At 39.6% G+C, this 16,904-nt stretch overlaps 1 protein-coding gene and 1 pseudogene across 1 annotated transcript in view; both read right to left on the reverse strand.

Annotated features, from left to right (window-relative positions):
- Window positions 1–13,703, reverse strand: part of Atg5 (autophagy related 5) — a 180,210-nt gene extending 166,507 nt beyond the window's left edge. Inside the window, exon 1 of the mRNA XM_004637464.2 lies at window positions 13,462–13,703. The gene's annotated coding sequence lies outside the window, so the exon portion shown is untranslated. The remainder of the gene's footprint in view (window positions 1–13,461) is intronic.
- On the reverse strand, window positions 11,502–11,595 carry LOC111818421 (annotated as a pseudogene).
- Window positions 13,704–16,904: the final 3,201 nt, after the last annotated feature.

The following is a 16,904-nucleotide window of genomic DNA, read 5'->3' on the forward strand; positions in this document are numbered from 1 at the left end:
TTTTTTTTTTTTTTTTTTTGAGATACAGTCCTATTAAGTTGCCTAGACTGGCCTCAAACTTGTGATCCTCCTGTCTCAGCCTCCTGAGCAGGTGAGGTTACAGACATCTACCACCATGCTCAGCTCCAGTCTAATTTCATCCAATCCATAATCTGATCCAATCAATATCTGCACCTTTATTAATAACGTTTCCTCTCATAAACCCTCTAACAAAAACTGTTCCATAATACCTTGTTCTATGCACTACCACTGTCCTGGCCTAATATGCTCTTCTCTCATCTATTCAAATTCTACTTTACCTACTCCAAGCACATCACCCTCTTTCCCCAAAAAAAGAGTAAATACTTCCACTATGAGCTCTAAGAATATTCCCTATACCACAAAAATAACACTAAATTTGGTATATGTAAACCTACTGTGGAAATATTTGGGGTATGGTAGAAAGATGTGGTTTTGTGTTTTTTGTTTGTTTTGTTTTGCTACCAGGGATCAAACTCATACTCTTATGCTTGCCAGGCAGGTCGTTATGATGCTAAGCTATCTCCCCAGCCCCAGACATGTTTTTTTATCTCAAACATTCAACTGTCTTTTGGTGCTAATATTCTAAAACTAAGCAGGAAAAAACGAATAAATGCTGAAAGAATACTGATAGGCTGAGAATGTAGCTCTGTGGTACAATGCCTGTCTAGGAAGTACAAGGCCCTGAGTTTGATTCCCAGTACCACTCCCTAAAAAAAAAGAGAAAAAGAAAAAGGAATACTGATAATACTGTAACTCAATATGTGGCACCTGAATACTACGATTCAATAAACCAGGTCAAATAATATTTCCCACCTTGCCTCATCTTTCACGGGCAGCTAATTCCAAATTTCTTAAATGCATTTTGTGAAAACATTCCAAATCATATGCAAACCCTAGTATCATACAAAAAAAATTAAATATCAATTACTAACACTGAATTAGTCAAGGAACTTGTTTTCTTTCTTTCTTTCTTTCTTTCTTTCTTTCTTTCTTTCTTTCTTTCTGCTGGTACCAGGGATCAAACTCAGGATCCTGCACTTGTGAGGCAAGCACTTATTCCACTGAGCTATTTCCCCAGCCCCTTATTGCCTTTCTTTTCCATTGCCATGACCAATGTGAAGCACACTAAAACTGCTATAACTTAAAGAGCAAAACTGGAAGTCAACTGGATACAATGTCATCCACAGGTAAATAAACTGAAAGAAGTGGAGAAAATATGCTCAACATAAACATACTGGACAACAGTCAAATCAAGATGAGAACTATAGTTAGACTAACTCTGCTGTTATTTTAAAAGCACATCAGTAGGCTGGACCTGGCACATGCCTGTAATTCCAGGCTGAGGCAACAGTATCACTGAGTTCAAGGCCAGCTTGGGCTACAATGTAAAATCAAGGATAGCCTGAACTGCATAGTAAAAACCCTGTGTCAAAAAATGAAAAAAAAAAGCAAACCAGAATTTTAGCTTTTATAAAATATGAAAAGTAACTATTAGTAATTATAATTGGTAAATATATGTAATTTACATTTAATGTATATGTTAAATTTCATGTAGCTCTACAATAAGCCTCTAATTCAAACACAGACTTTCTATACAGATGAGAAAATTTCCAGATTTGCAGATCACAGAAAATTAATTAAATGAAAACAGGAAAAGTACTCACTACTTCTTGATTCCATCCAATAAACTGTTCCTTTAAAATAAATTTACTAACCTACTATTACAGTATATTCCTGTAATCCCAGCATTCTGGGATGCTGAAGAAGGAAGCTTGAGGGTTTGGGCCCAGACTAGGCAACTTAGCAACCCTGTCTCAAAATTAAAAGTATGTTAAAAAAGAGACAGGGATGGTGCTCAGTGCAGAAGTGCTCTGGGTTCAATACCCTGGTGCCACATATATACATGCATGCAAGCAATATATCTATACATAAACAAACAAGCAAATAAAATAAATATACTAGTGGCAGGAATTAATGAAATCTGGATTATGACAAGTAAATTAAAATTGAATTTGATATAAAGGTGGAGAACAGTGGTTCTACAACTGTGATACATCCAACAGACAGCTACAAATGAGCTTCCCTTTGCTGACCTAGAGAAAACAATACCAAGGAACAAGCTCTCTTATAGATTTTAAGAAAATTTTATTATAGTTTTAATATTTATGTTTGCTTTTTTGGCTTCAAGTGCTACCAATTAAACTCAAGGCTCTACCATAGGGCTACATTACCAGCATACTTTAATTATAATTTTAAAGTTCAAAAGTCACTATTAACATTGTCACACTGGATGATTTTTTTCCTTCTGAGAAGAAACAGAAAATATAACTCAAGCTGGGTGTGTTAGCACAAACCTGTAATTACAGGTATTCAGAAGGCAGAGACAAGGGGATCCCAAGTTGGAGACCAGATTGGAAAATTTAACAAGACTCTGTTTTTAAAAAAATTATAAAGGGCTGGGAATGTAGCTCCACACTCCCAGTAATCCCAGGGAGCAGGGGGTTGTTACTGTATTTTAAGACAATTCAAACTGAAATCAAGTATGGCTATCTAAGGAAAGGCATCTCTATAAGCTCTTCCTTTCTCTTCCCAAGCACTGTCCTTCGAAAAACAAAGAGATACGAGTGGTCAGATTCCAAAACTACATCAGAGCTGTCCTTTTTAATAGGCAGGCATCATCAAACTAAAACATTATTCTTGTCAATGTGGCTTCCTTCTCTCTTGTGTAAGCTGCCACAACACTTGACTGTCCTGCTCTTTCTTTCCATGTCATTCTCTTCTGCTTCTTTCTTGTGTCAGACAATCAAAAGAAATAACCAATGTTGCCTCTTCATATCTAAGAGTCCCTTCCCTACAATGATACAAAGACAAACTTAGAAGAGTAAATATTTCAAAAGCTAAACTATAGTCTTAGTTTGTAAAGCCTATGCTCTAGAGATGCTCACCAAATTCTACTGTAGAACTTAAAAGTACAAAAAACAGTGAGAAAAAAAAAAAAAAAAAAAACCCACAAGTGTAAAGCTAAACAGGAATGATGGCCTTTCCTAGCATCTGAAAGTTTAAGGCAGGAGAACTACAAGTTTGAAACCAACCTAAGCAATATATCCTATTTCAAAAAAATAATGTTGAAAAGGTGTAAGATATAACTCTGTATGAAGGCCTTGGATTCACTCACCAACGGGGGAGGGGGGATTGATACTTGTATCTTTGACTCTTTTATCTTTTTTTTTTTTTTTTTTTAATAGGGAAGGGTCTACAGGGTGTTCAGGGTCTCACTAATCAGATTGGATTCGATTTGGATTCAGAGTGATTCTCCTGCTTACAGCCTCCCAAGTGCTAGGATTAAGGCCACCACGCCCAGTCTCAATTGTGTCTCAGCCTGCCCCAGGGCAGGGCCAGCATAGCAGACCCAGGGAGGGGATTGAACCCCAGTCCCTAAACCTGCTTGCAGGCGCTTTAATCTGTTGAGCTATTTGGCCGGCCCTCATATCTTTTTTATACGACATCAAGGGGAAAGAAATGATCAGACAAGACAGCTAAAGGTATAACTGATACGAATTTGTAAAATAAAACCCTTAAAACAGATTTTTGAACTGCGAACAAGGTTACTTAATGCCTCATAATACGCAAACCTCAAATTTACTGAACGTTAAAATGTTAGTTTATTATCAATAAACACTCAACTATAATGAATTACATGAAAAAGGACATCATGTCTCTAGTCTGAAACATACATTTGGCTAAAAAAAAAAATAAGTATTTGGTGATGCACACATAAAAGTTGAAAGATATGAGTTTTCAATCATCAAAGTTTAGCTCTTGAAAGGATTATAATGTAAGGGTTAAAAATGAATAATGGTAGTTCGGCATTGTGGTAGTGCACACTCGTAATCCCAGCACTCGGTAGGATGAGGCAGGAAGATGACTTGAGTTCAAGGCCAACCTGTGCTACAAAGTTAGTTCAAGGCCAGCCCTAACTAGAGTGAAATCCAGTCTCAAAAAGATGAAAAAAAAAACATGTGAGAGCCTAACTGCTTGTATCCAAAGCTTGGTTCTGTCACCTATTGTTTGACCTGCAAAAGTCACTTAACTTCTCTTTATCTATTTTCTCATCTTATGATAAGGGGAAATAGCACTTAGCCCATTAGATATAATTGAGTGAATAGATACACAGAGAAATCAGTAATTAGCTGGGCTTCATGACACAGCCCTATAACCTAACTATTCCAGAAGCTGAGGCAGAAGGATCATAAATTTGAGGCCAGCCCAGGCAATTTAAAAAGAACCTATCTCAAAATAAAATTTAGACCCAGGCATGGGGGCACATGCTTGTAATCTCACTAAGAACTCAGTAGGCTGAGGAAGATTGTCAGTTTCAATTACAGAGATGCTGTCTCAAAAAAGAAAGAAAGAAAGAAAGAAAGAAAGAAAGAAAGAAAGAAAGAAAGAAAGAAAGAAAAGCAAAGCAAAGCAAAGCAAAGCAAAGCAAAGCAAAGCAAAGCAAAGCAAAGCAAAGCAAAGCAAAGCAAAGCAAAGCATTCAGAAAAGGCTGGAGACGTAGCTCAGTGGTACAGCACTTGTCTATGATGTGCAAGGCCCTGGATTTAATCTCTCAAGTAACAGGAAAAAGAAAGGCCAATATTTAAGACTAAGTGGAAGTGATGGTGCAGCATTCAGGAGGTTGATGCAGGAGGATCTCAAGTTCTAACTCAACATGGGCAACTTAGCAAAATTCTGCCCCAAAATTAAAAAGGGCTAGGAGATATTACTCAGTGCAAAGGCCCTGGGTTCAATCTCTAGTACTATAGAAAGGAAGAATAATAATCAAAAAATTATAAGAAAAGCAACAAACTGGGTTTGAAATTTTGATACTTTTGGGCCGGCCAGATAGCTCAGCAGACTAATGTACCTACTTAGGCAGAGCGCAGGCCAGGGCTCAATCTCTGGTGTGCAGTGCCAGCCTCGCCCCCGGGATACACTGAGATGGTAATTGAGATGCTGTAATCCCAGCACTTGGGAGGCTGAAAACAGGATAATCACTAGGAGTCCCATCTACATAGTGAAACCCTGTACACCCTGTAGACCCTACCCTAAGTTCATAAAAAAAGAAAACACCCATTGAACACTCAATTGTTCAATAGAGTCAAAAATATCTTTGATATGTGCTAGACACCTAACTCAGTGACATGTGCTAGACACCTCAACATTAACAAGGTAACAATAATAACTTTTATTGTTTTTTTTTTCTGTATTTAGGACAGGGTCTACAGGGTCTCACTGCGTACATCAGACTTGTAGTGGTTGTCCTGTTTTCAGCCAAGTGCTGGGATTACAGGCACAGTCTCAATCAACGTCTCAGCATGCCCCGGGGGCGTGGACAGGGCCTGCACTACACTATGGGGCTTGAACCCTGGCCACTGCACTCTGCCTAAATAGGCACTTTAGTCCATTGAGCTATCAGGCCAGCCCTAATAATGACTTTTAAAAAGCTCAGTAAAGGTCCAGCAATGTAGCTCAGTGGAGAACATTTGCCTAATATGCAAGGAGCCCTAGAGTTGATGGGAAAATGACACAATATAAAATAACAATAACAATCGTAAAACCCCTCAGTCATTGCTCATAAGGTATTACAATCTCCAAATATACTGCGTACCATTCATTTTCATGTCTTTGACCATGATGACATCCTTATCCTAAAGCAGCCTTTCTACTTTGCCTTACAATTTATGTATCCTTTTGGATGGAATACAAATAGCTCTTCTTCTATACATGATGTAGTCAGAATCTTCTTTCTTCATCTTTACTTTTTTCTACTATATCATTTACAAACATACTAAAGATGTGCATTTATATGTATGTCTCCTCTGTTAGAATGTAACATTTCTTCAGGGGAAAAGGTTTCATTTCATCTTTTGTAACTTAAGACACTTAATAGTATATGGAATATAGCAGATGCCCAGAAATGTTTACTTTGGCAAGAGTACAAATTATACAAAATTATAAAGCCAGCCTGGAATGGTTGCAAATGCCTGTAATTCTAGCACTTGGAAAGTTGACGTGGGAGAATCACAGCAAGTTCAAGCCTAGCCTGAACTACATAAAAGACTCTCTCAAGAAACAAAACAATTACAAAGCCAAACAAAACCCCCAGATATGAAGCACAGCAGATTAGATAAATAAATGTCAAATAACAGATTATCCACTTTCTGAAAATACTAAATAATCGTACAAACATTACACATCTTACTCATATACACATCCCCACTATACAATGACTTTGAAATGGAAAAGTTGTATTTTTTTTTTTCAAACTTTGTACCTAATAAACAGCAGAGGGATTGGGGAGATTGCTCAGTAAAGTAAGTGCTTCCTTGGCAAGTGCAAGGGTCTGAGTTCAATCCCCGGTTCCACCAAAATAAAATAAAATAAAAGTAAAAAATAAACAGCAGATCTAAAATTATAAGCAACACCCAGATTTGTTAATCTCATAGTCCTTCCATCATATTGGACAGTTTTCAACATCCCTTCCAACTCTAAAACATCTGTCTGTGTTACAGTGCTACATCAGTACTAGTTTAGTTTAAATGTTTCCTGGAGGTACAAGTACAAAACAGTTTTAGAAGGTAGCAAGTCACAAAGAATCAACATACACAGGTTCTAGTTTACAGGTCAGATATGAAACAAAGGACAAGTACTAGAACAAAATATTTTTATCAAAATTCGTGGAATACCAAACACAAAGTGTGCCAAAGAGGTTGAATACTGAAATTTGACAGTACAATTAAATTTTTTTCCTGTGTGAAAGTTGTTATGAGAGAAGAGGATTAACACTTGGAATTTAAAGCCAGACATGGTGGTATATACCTGTAATCCCAGCACTTGGGTGACTAAGGGAGGAGGACTGCTACAAGTTCAAGGCCAGCCCAGGCTCAAATCAAGTTCAAACCCAGATTGAGCTGCACCATGAGACTTGTCTCAAAAAGACCAAAAAATAAAATAAAACTTTTAAAAGAGAAACATTTGCAATTTAAAGTAATAGACTAGACACAGAAAGAACAATTCAGATGTTCTTCTACTTATCAAGGGGTTACGCCTCATAAATACATCATAAACATATCATGAATAGAAAAGTATTTAGGAGCCAGCCAGATAGCTCAGGGGATTAAAGCACCTGTTTAGGCAGACAGGGACTGGGTTTGATCTCCAGCATGCGATCCGGCGCCACCCCCAGGGCATGCTGAGATGGCTATTGAGACTGGGCACGATGGCGCACACTTATAATCCCAGCACTTGGGAGTCTTAAAACAAGAGGATCGGGGGCCTGGGAGATGGCTCAGTGGAATAAGCGCTTCTCTGGCAAGTGCAAGGGCCTGAGTTCAATCCCCGGTTCCACAAAAAAAAAAAAAAAACAACAAGAGGATCACTAAGATCTGTGTAGTGAAACCCTGTAGACCGTGTACTAAGGTACATTTTTTTAAAAAAAGTATTTAACACACCTAACCTACTTAACATCAAAGTTTAATAAACAGTACATGGCAGGGTAATGGGCTACTGCACTTGGGATCCCACAGCTCACAGAACTGTAGCTGCTGCTCCTACTGGGCACTGCAAAAATGGTATGACCACATATGGCTACTAAGGAAAACCAACACTCAAAATTCCTAGAATGGTTTCTACTGAGAAATATAATAAATATATACTCCTTTCCCACCATTCTGAAATCACATAACATCAAAATATCTTAAGCAGTACCCATATTAGCTCAAAGACCATTTGTATTCATAACAGGGCAAAACAGCACCGTTAAACATAGGAGCAAAATCTGTGTCAACTTTTCAGAGAACATTGGGTTTAAAGAGTTAGGAGATAAAGAAAGAGCTGACACTGTAATATGTTTATGTTTAAATAACACACAGCATCTTAAGCAAACCCCTTCACTAAACCTCATTTCTTTTACCTTTGAGATGAAATAAATACCTGTGCATCACAAATTTGTCCCGGGGGGAAAAAAACCTGTAAATTTGTTTACTATAGTAATGGACACATACTAAGAAATACAAACAATTATTCCTTGACACTAGAAAAATTTGTAACTGTGAAATAAAACTAGACCATGAAGCATAACATACAGAAGATTGTGGAAAATTTCGGAGCTATGATATACTTCATGATTTATTTTTTTGATTTTTTTTTTTCAGAACCAGGGATTGAACTCAGGCCCTTGCGCTTAAGCGCTTATTCTACTGAGTTATCTCCCCAGCCCCTACTTCATGATTTAGTATCATGTCACATTTATAGATTTGACTAATGTCCATTACTATACCAAACACATACCTTATAGAGAGGCCTGCCAGAAAGCAATTTCAGCAACAAACATGATAGACTTAAAATAGTAGTCAACAACAGACTGTTTTGGGGCCAGGGAGATGGCTCAGTGGAATAAGTGCTATCCTGGCAAACGCAAGGGCCTGAGTTCAATCCCCGGTTCCGCAAAAAAAAAAAAAAAAAACAGACTGTTTTCAAGAAAGAATAAACAATAGTTGGCAAAAAGTGACTAAAGGATATAGAACAAGAAAAAGAAACATTTAAATGCTGGTAGTAGAGAAAGTAGCTAAGGAGCCTGAAATCACACTGTCAGGTTTAAACCCTGACTTCCACTTAGTAGTTACATGTCCTAGGACAATAATCCATCCCATTTAAACTTTCAATCTGTAAAATGAAAAGAACTGTGATATTCACAAGGTACAGGTATTTAGCATATGGTAATCATTCAATAAATGGTTTTATGTACTCAATATGTACATGATTTTCCACTCAATAAATGGTGTAAGTGATGCATACAAGGTTTCTTCATGTTTTCATGACTGCAAGAACACTCTTCTTTTGGCCTCTCTTGAATAGTTTAATATCTCCTTAGAAAGCTTTCCCACAAGCAGCCTCCAGTCAAGTTATTTTTATTGTTGCTTTAGTTCATGTTAGGGTTTGTGTTTAGTTGTCCCCCCAGGACTCATGCAGTTGTGGTGCAGGGACTTTTAGAGTTTGAGACTAACTCATGATCCACTGGGATTATGGGTCTTAGTACTGCTGGGATTACGTGTGTGAGTACTACATCCAGCCTTGGGGCAGACAGCCTGAATGTAATGAAAGTGACAGAGAGACAGACTTCCTCTCTGCTGCCTTTGTTGCTGCTACTCCTCCATTTGCTCTTGCTTGCTCTTTGCCGCCAGCACGAATGGATGTTCTCTGCTCTGTGCCACTCTGCCTTGGAACCAGGAGAGTATGGACTGAAATCTCCAGTAACTGTGAGCTGAATAAATCTTTCCTTCCTTAATGTTGGGTGTCGAATATTTGTCCAAGCAACAAGAGAAGAGTAACTGAGACAGTTCAGTTTGCCTTTCTGAGACAGAATGCTTCCTAGGCTGGCCTCAAACCCAATTCTCCCACCTCAGTCTCTCAAGTAGTGGGGATTACATTTATGTGCAACTGTGTACATTAATAATTTTCTTTTTTAGTTCTATCCTAAATTTTCAAATTTTGGGGCCATCAAGATAGCTCAGCAAACTACATGTCTGCTTTAGCAAGTGCAGGGACAAAGGTTCAATCCCCGGTCCTGCATGTTGCACCAAGCCGGGCATGGTAGCACACAACTGTAATCCCAGCACTGGGGAGGCTGAAAACAGGAGGATCACTATGAGTCTGAGCATAGTGAGACCTTGTACCAAATACATAAATGAAAATAAATAAATTTTCAAATTTTTATTTTTGGTGGTGCAGGAATTAAATGCAGAGCATAGCAAAAGCTAGGTAGGTGCTCTACCCCTAAGATACATCACTAGATTTTAATTACTTCTTTATTAGCACGTACTACCAAGCCAGTTAGGGTTATCTCATCTCTCTTGCCCCTAACCACACTGAATAAGGAGTTCCTTGAAGTCAGTTATGGTTTATATCTAGATGTCCCCTGAAAGCTTCATGCATTCATAGGTGGATCTTTAGGAAGGTGACTAGACTATGGGGGGTGTGATGCTACTGGGAGGAAATGCCTGGTTGAGCAGGTGGGTGACTGGGGTGTAGCCTGGAGGATTTTATCTCCTCCTTTGGTCCTAGATCTTTCTCTGCTTCCTAATACCATGTCTAGAGCTGTTACTCCTCTGGTTTTGCAGCCATTCAACTATGAACTGACTTCTACAAATTGTAAGTCAAAATAAATCTTTGCTCCTTACAGTTGTGGCTATCACATATTGTGTCTTAGCAATGAGAAAGTAAGACAAAAATTAGTCATATTTATCTTCTTACCCTCAATTAACACAGGAAGTACAGAGCAGACTTTGCAATTTTTGTTAAAGGCAGAGGAAAAAACATACATAAATTGGAAGGAAATGGAGGGTGTGGAGGGCAGGGATATAGCTCAGTGGCATAGTGCCTGCCTAGCAAGTGTTGAGTCGTAAATTCAATTCCCAACCCCTACCCCCCACAAAAAAGAGTATGGTGCAGTGTACCTCTAATCCCAGCACTAAGGCAGGAGGTTCATGGCCAGCCTGGGCTAGACTGGGAGTTCAAGGCCAGCCTCATCTATATAGTAAGACCCTGTCTCAATAAATCAATCAATCCATCAATCAATCAATCTAGGTTATTAAGCTCTTCTACATTACTCTTCTCCAAATCAGTACAATTACAACGAACAGATTCCATTATTTAGAAAGGTTTTTCTATATATACATTACACCACGATTTAAACTACTAGACAGTTCTATTTCTGCAACTAGTTCAGGGTTTGCATCACAGTAGCTATCCAACCAACATCTGATAACCATTGGGCAAATAACATAGTAGATAAAAATGCACAATAAGTGCCTTATACATTAGCCTACCAAGAAAGGCTAACCTAATAGTACTATTTTTGTTGACAAAGTTCTCAACTACCTAGAAATTACTTAAGAGATCAAATACTTGTATAAGTAAAAATAATAATCTCTTGCCCTGTCTCTGTCTTTGGTTTTGTTTTTCTTGGTCTTGTTTTTACTCTCCAAAATAAAATTATAATAAAAAAAATAGTAAGCTCTGCCTGTTGGTCTCCCTCTAAATTCAAGAATACTAAACTCAAATGTAGGGCCCAAGTACTGCTTCATATTCCCACATTTCCCTAGTCCATCTATTCCCCCAGGTCCTATATCACTATTCTATTATCTTCTCAAGTTTCCAAATCTCTTTTCCTCATCTTCTCTCCTTTCCCTCCCCATCTTTCTCTCTTTTTCTGCTAATGTACTTGCTTTCCATTTCCTTTTATCCTGTTACTGTGAATCAGAGATTCACAACAGGAGTTTTACTGAACTACCCCAACCTGAAGTGTGGGGAGGATCCCACATATCTCTTCTAAATGTTGACAGTCCTTGAACCACTCCCTGTAGATCTTTCTTCTAGCTTTAAATATGAAACCTACAACTCTCATTCATAACTTTACCCAGACTTTTTTTTTTTCACGTCAGACAGGTAATGTGCCCACATCATAACAAGATTTGAGGGAGGCACATCTCATGCATAAAGCATAAACTTCATGCTCATGAACCGAAGGATCTACCCAGACTTCTTGTTTGAGCTTGTTCCACATACACATATTATTGCATACTAACATTTCCACTTGGAAATTTAACATGTGCAAAACTGAAAATGATGAGATCCTCTCCCCTATCACTCTGTAGTCATCCCTATTTTGGAAGATGGTAATTCTATTATTTTGTTGGTTAGGCCATAAACCTTGAACTCATCCTGGACTATTCTCCCACACCTGGCTGCTCTCCCACATATGGCTGCTCTACTTCAGAAACATCTAGAATAGTCTTCCAAACCACCTTAAACTATTACCATGCTTATCTAAGTCACCTTGACCTTCAGTTCAGAAAAATGCAATGGCCTACCACCAGGTCTCACTATTTCTGCCTGTGCTGCATTAGGTCAACAAAGCAGATAGATCCCTTTTAAACACAAATTAGATCAATTCACACTTTACTCAACACCCATCTCATTTAAAGTAAAAACTAAAGTCTTACAAAGTCCCACAAGGCCTTATGTAACCTTTCCCCATTTTACCTGAGTTTCTACTGTTTCTCTAATGCTTATTCATTGTTCTCCAGCTAAAACAGCTGGTATGCTTCTGGCTCATGGCTTTTCTGGTAGTTCTCCCAGCTCTTTCTACAAAGCTTCTTTATCACTTTCAAGTCTTCACTCCAGTATTTTTTATGGCAGTCCCTATGATCTCCTACCCATACTTCTGGCACCACCATTTCCTTTTATTGCTTTATCTTTTTTTTGTATTTACCACCATATGATAAATACTTTGATTTTTGTATCAGTGTCTCCTCTTGCTCATCCCCAATGTGAAGTTCACAATGGCAGAAACTTTTATTGCTTTTTTAAACTATTTCCTCCAATGTCTGGCCTATGGCAGGTACACAGTATTTGTGAAATTAACAAATTCCACCGTTCTAAAGACCTATATTCATATAGCCCTATTCTGCTCATTTCTCCCCAGATTGACTAACACTGAAGACCAAAAGGCATATTAAAATTGGTTAACAGCCAGAGCTACAAAATGAGCTCAAGGCCAGCCTGAACTTTATAGCAAGACCGTGTCTCAAAAAAGACAAAAAAAAAAAAAAAAAAAGAAAGAAAAAAGACAAAGAAAAATATCTACTGTAAAATTCTAAAATGTCTCAGCGACTAACCTTAGCCCAACATCCTTATTTTCAAATTCAAAACACAACCAATGACTCTCATGAAAGATATCACAAATAGTTCAGATGAGCTCTAAATTTTTAACAATCTCAAGGACTCAGATTTACCAGAAGAATTCTAGTACCATAACTTCAGTTTCTGTTAAGTCTCTGGATTCTCATTACTGAAGACATACTATACTTACATCTCAGAAAAATCTAGAACCAATCCAGTTTCCTAGATTCCTCAAGTTTAGGTATGATTACTTGAAAGCAATCGAGTGAAAGAACTTTACCAACAGAAAATCGCTTGTCAGCATTAAATGTTATTAAAATGAGACCCAAAGAATGTCACTGAGAGGATAAACTGGAGGAAATAGCTGAGGTCCGGATGGAATTGAACTGCCCTATGAAATAATTATGCTTTAAGTAACTACACCACAGAAAATGCAGGTACTGAACACCTGAGCTGGCGACTCCACAGTACGCTTCCTAGCTGAGTAAGAGACTGCCACACTCCGCGGGAGAGCACGCAGACTGGCCCCAGAGCCCGCGGGGGGGCGGTGTCCGGCCCACCCCTCCGAGCGGAGCCGCTTCAGCCGCCTTGGCGCCCCGAGTGCACTTCTCACGCCAGCGACTCGCCCGCCCTCACCACACCTACCAGTCCCCCAACTCTCTTCCTCTGAGCATTTACTCTCTCACCGGGACACACACACACACACACACTTACCCTGCTCAAAGAGCCGGCTCCTTCCCCGGCTTCCCGTACAGGCAAACACGCCAGGGTCGGGGTTCCGCCGCCTAACACACTGTCCTAGAGAGAAGCCGGAGCTAGAGTCCAGAGAGCGTGCGCAGCCGCAGAAAACACTGGCGCGGAGGTCGGAGCCTAGTTCTGGTGTACTTCCGCCCTCCAGTACCCGGCGAACACAACCAGCAGCACGGCGCAAGGCTGGAAGCCCACACCAAGTCCAGTCACGCTTGGCGCCCAGAGATGACGTCACGAAGCCTCACGTGGCCTGCGCTCTGCCCTCTGGGATCCGCCCATCATGGGGGGGGCAGCCGGAGTTGCTTTTGAGCATGCGCACACCGAGCGGCTTGCAGACAAAAGTGAAACCTGAGTTCGATGCTTTGTTGCTACTTGAGTACGCACCACAGTGTAGTCATTGGGGTTGGAAAGGTTAATGTAACAGTTCTATAAGAACACTCCCTAAAGCCTGATAGCAGCGTCCCTCTTCTTAACGTCTCAAAATACTATTTTTAAGCCGTTAGTTTTCAAAGCACCTTCACATTCATGTTCTCCTTCGAGTGTCTCAACTTTTTTAGAACCACGGCAGGCACCAAATAGTTGTATTTAAACGAAAATTATGTGAGTGATGACTAGGTGAGCCCATCTAGGCAATAATTCCTCTTCTTGTTTGTGAAAATAACAAGCAATTAATAAATTCACTCCTAAAAAGTGTTGTATTGGATCTATACACAATTCTTAATTAGGCATTTAAGATCTTCATCTCTGAGACCAGGGAGATAGCTCATGGGGCATAAACATCTGCTAAGCAAGCCCAAGGTTCCTAGTTTGATCCTTGGTCCCACCAAATGCTAAGCATACTAAGGAAATGCTGAAGCTCAAGACAGGTTCTGGATCCTTGGGAAGATAAAAAATCTTAGTAATAGCTGCAGGATTCTTGGAATTCGTTGGTGGGTCACAAAGTTAGTGGAGCATAATTAATGGGTTTTAAATGAAATCAAATTAAATGCTTCACATATGTAAAGGGTAGATATTGTTTCCTGAACTTTTTACTTCAGTATACATAGTATACACTGGGCAGAATATGAAATTATTATTATTTTTTGAATGTATTTGGTACAGGGTCTCACTATGCAGCTCAGACTCATAATGATCCTCTTGTTTTCAGCCTCCCCAGCGCTGGGATTACACACATGCACCACCATGCCCAGTCTTGAAATGTATTTCTTAAAAGTTTGAAGCATATTCCTGGTCTACTCTGTCTACTCAAAGCAGATATTTCCTCTAGAATATCCCCAACAGTCAGCTATTACCCCTGTAAGAAAGATCCTAGGAGAAAGGTGAATCTACCTTCCCAGTGGCACACAAAAGTTTATAAAATTTACTTTGAAATGTATACAAACAATGAAGGGAATTGAGACGGATAGGATAAGCATATGAATAAATGAGTGAAGTACAATATAATGGTAGAATCTAAATGATAGTTCTTTTTTTGTGGTGGGGAGGTTATGAGCAGAATATACTTATTGGGAGAAAGAAAGCTTCTGTCCAAGAGAGGGACAGAACAGAGGCCCCGAGTGGGTGATCTCCCAATATTTTGTTGTTGTTGTTTTTGGTGGAACAGGGAATTGACCTCAGGCCCTTGCACTTGCCAGGGAAGCGCTTATTCCACTGAACCATCTTCCCTGCCCCCTAATAGTTCTTTATAAAAGGCCTTTTACTGTAAAATTCTTAAAACTTTGCTATGTGGTTGAAATTTTTCCCAATTAAATGGTGGGAAGAGTGAACTGGGGAGATAGCTTAGGGGTCTAAGGGCCTGCTTGGCAAGTGCAAGGATTCAGGTTCTGTCTCTGGTGCCACATACCATGCCAGCCTGCCCCCGGCTTGCCAAGCCAGCCACCGAAACCCAGCATGGTGGTCTACCCCTGTAATCCCAATGCTGGAGAGGCTGAAATGGGATGATCACCAGGAGTCCGAGCTGCATAGCAAGACCCTGTAACAAATACATAAATTTAAAAAATAATGATAAATAAATAAATGCTGGGAGGAGGGCAATATATGGAAAACAATTATAAATAATCATGTTGTAGGTAGCTGAGTTAGATAGAAGTATTATAGGCAGTCAGACAAGGCTAGGAGCTCAGGAGGCAATATGGGAGACAAGACTTCGCAACTGTGGAAGAGACAGACACTGCCGCTATAGGCCAGCCCTCAAAACAAATGAAAAAATAAATGCGGCCACATACCTCAACTAGGGATGGGCATCAGGGATTGATATTTTAATAGGTATCAGTCACCTTGAAAGAGCCAGGAAGAGTCACCAACCCAACCCCTACAGGAGATGGCTCAGTAGAATAAGCTCTTGCCTGGCAAGCTCAAGGGCCTGAGATCAATCCCCAGTTCCACCAAAAAAAAAAAAAAAAAAAAAACAGCTGGGACAGCAGGAACAACAATGATAATGTGGGTTTTTTTGCAGAACCAGGGATTGAACTCAGGCCCTTGTGCTTGCCAGGGAAACGTTTATTCTACTAAGCCATCTCCCCGGCCCTGTGTCCCAGCTGTTGTTATTGTCCTAGGTTCTTGGTATCCCAAAGAATTAAGCAGGAGACACAGAAGTCAGAAGTGAAAACATAGATTTATTAGGTAGCATACATTCCTCAGGATGGGAGCAGGCCAATCAAAAGAGCTCAAAACCTAGAAGAACGCAATTTGTCTCTGTCTGGACATTTGAGGAACTGTTATGGTGCCTAAAGCAGGGGGGATTGTTAATCCACAATATAAATGAGATTATAATAGACTATACTTGAGTTGGGGTCATTCTCAGTTGTTTAGCATATGTATTCTTAAGCACATGTGTCCCCCTGCATAGCTTAGTAGCTAGAGGTGGGCGTTCTTTGTGGTTTCCAGAAAGCTTACCTTGGACCACCCCAGAAGCCCACAATGTATGTGCCTTCTGGTCTTTCCTTGTTTGTGCAGCTGTTAGAACCAGGCACTCTCTGTGGTCTTTGGAGAGCCACCTTCCTCTTTCCCGCTCTTCCATCAGGGCCCCTACTTCTAGGAATTTCTCCTCTCCACCACATGCCTCACTGCTGCATAAAATACTGTCCCATACCAGGCACATCAGCACAGCTCCTCTTCCTGCACTTGACATATACCATTTGGGGTTGGTTTGTTGTTTTTGTTGTTTTGGGTTTTTTTGTTTGTTTGTGTGTGTGTTTTGGGTGGTACTAAAGATTGGACCCACAGAGAATGCTGCAATAACAAGTTCATTTCACATTATGGAAATGTTTGTCTGATCCACCCAGTTTGGGTTGGTGGCCTTCACAGTTTCCTCAGTAGTTCTTTTTATTATTTTTATTTTTTTTCAAAGTTTTATTTGGGCTATCAATCTTAACCTCACTATCTCACTGCATTTCAAACATCTTAGG

This window comes from Octodon degus, unplaced genomic scaffold (assembly GCF_000260255.1).
Source record: "Octodon degus isolate 3935 unplaced genomic scaffold, OctDeg1.0 scaffold00090, whole genome shotgun sequence".
Lineage (NCBI taxonomy): Eukaryota > Metazoa > Chordata > Mammalia > Rodentia > Octodontidae > Octodon > Octodon degus.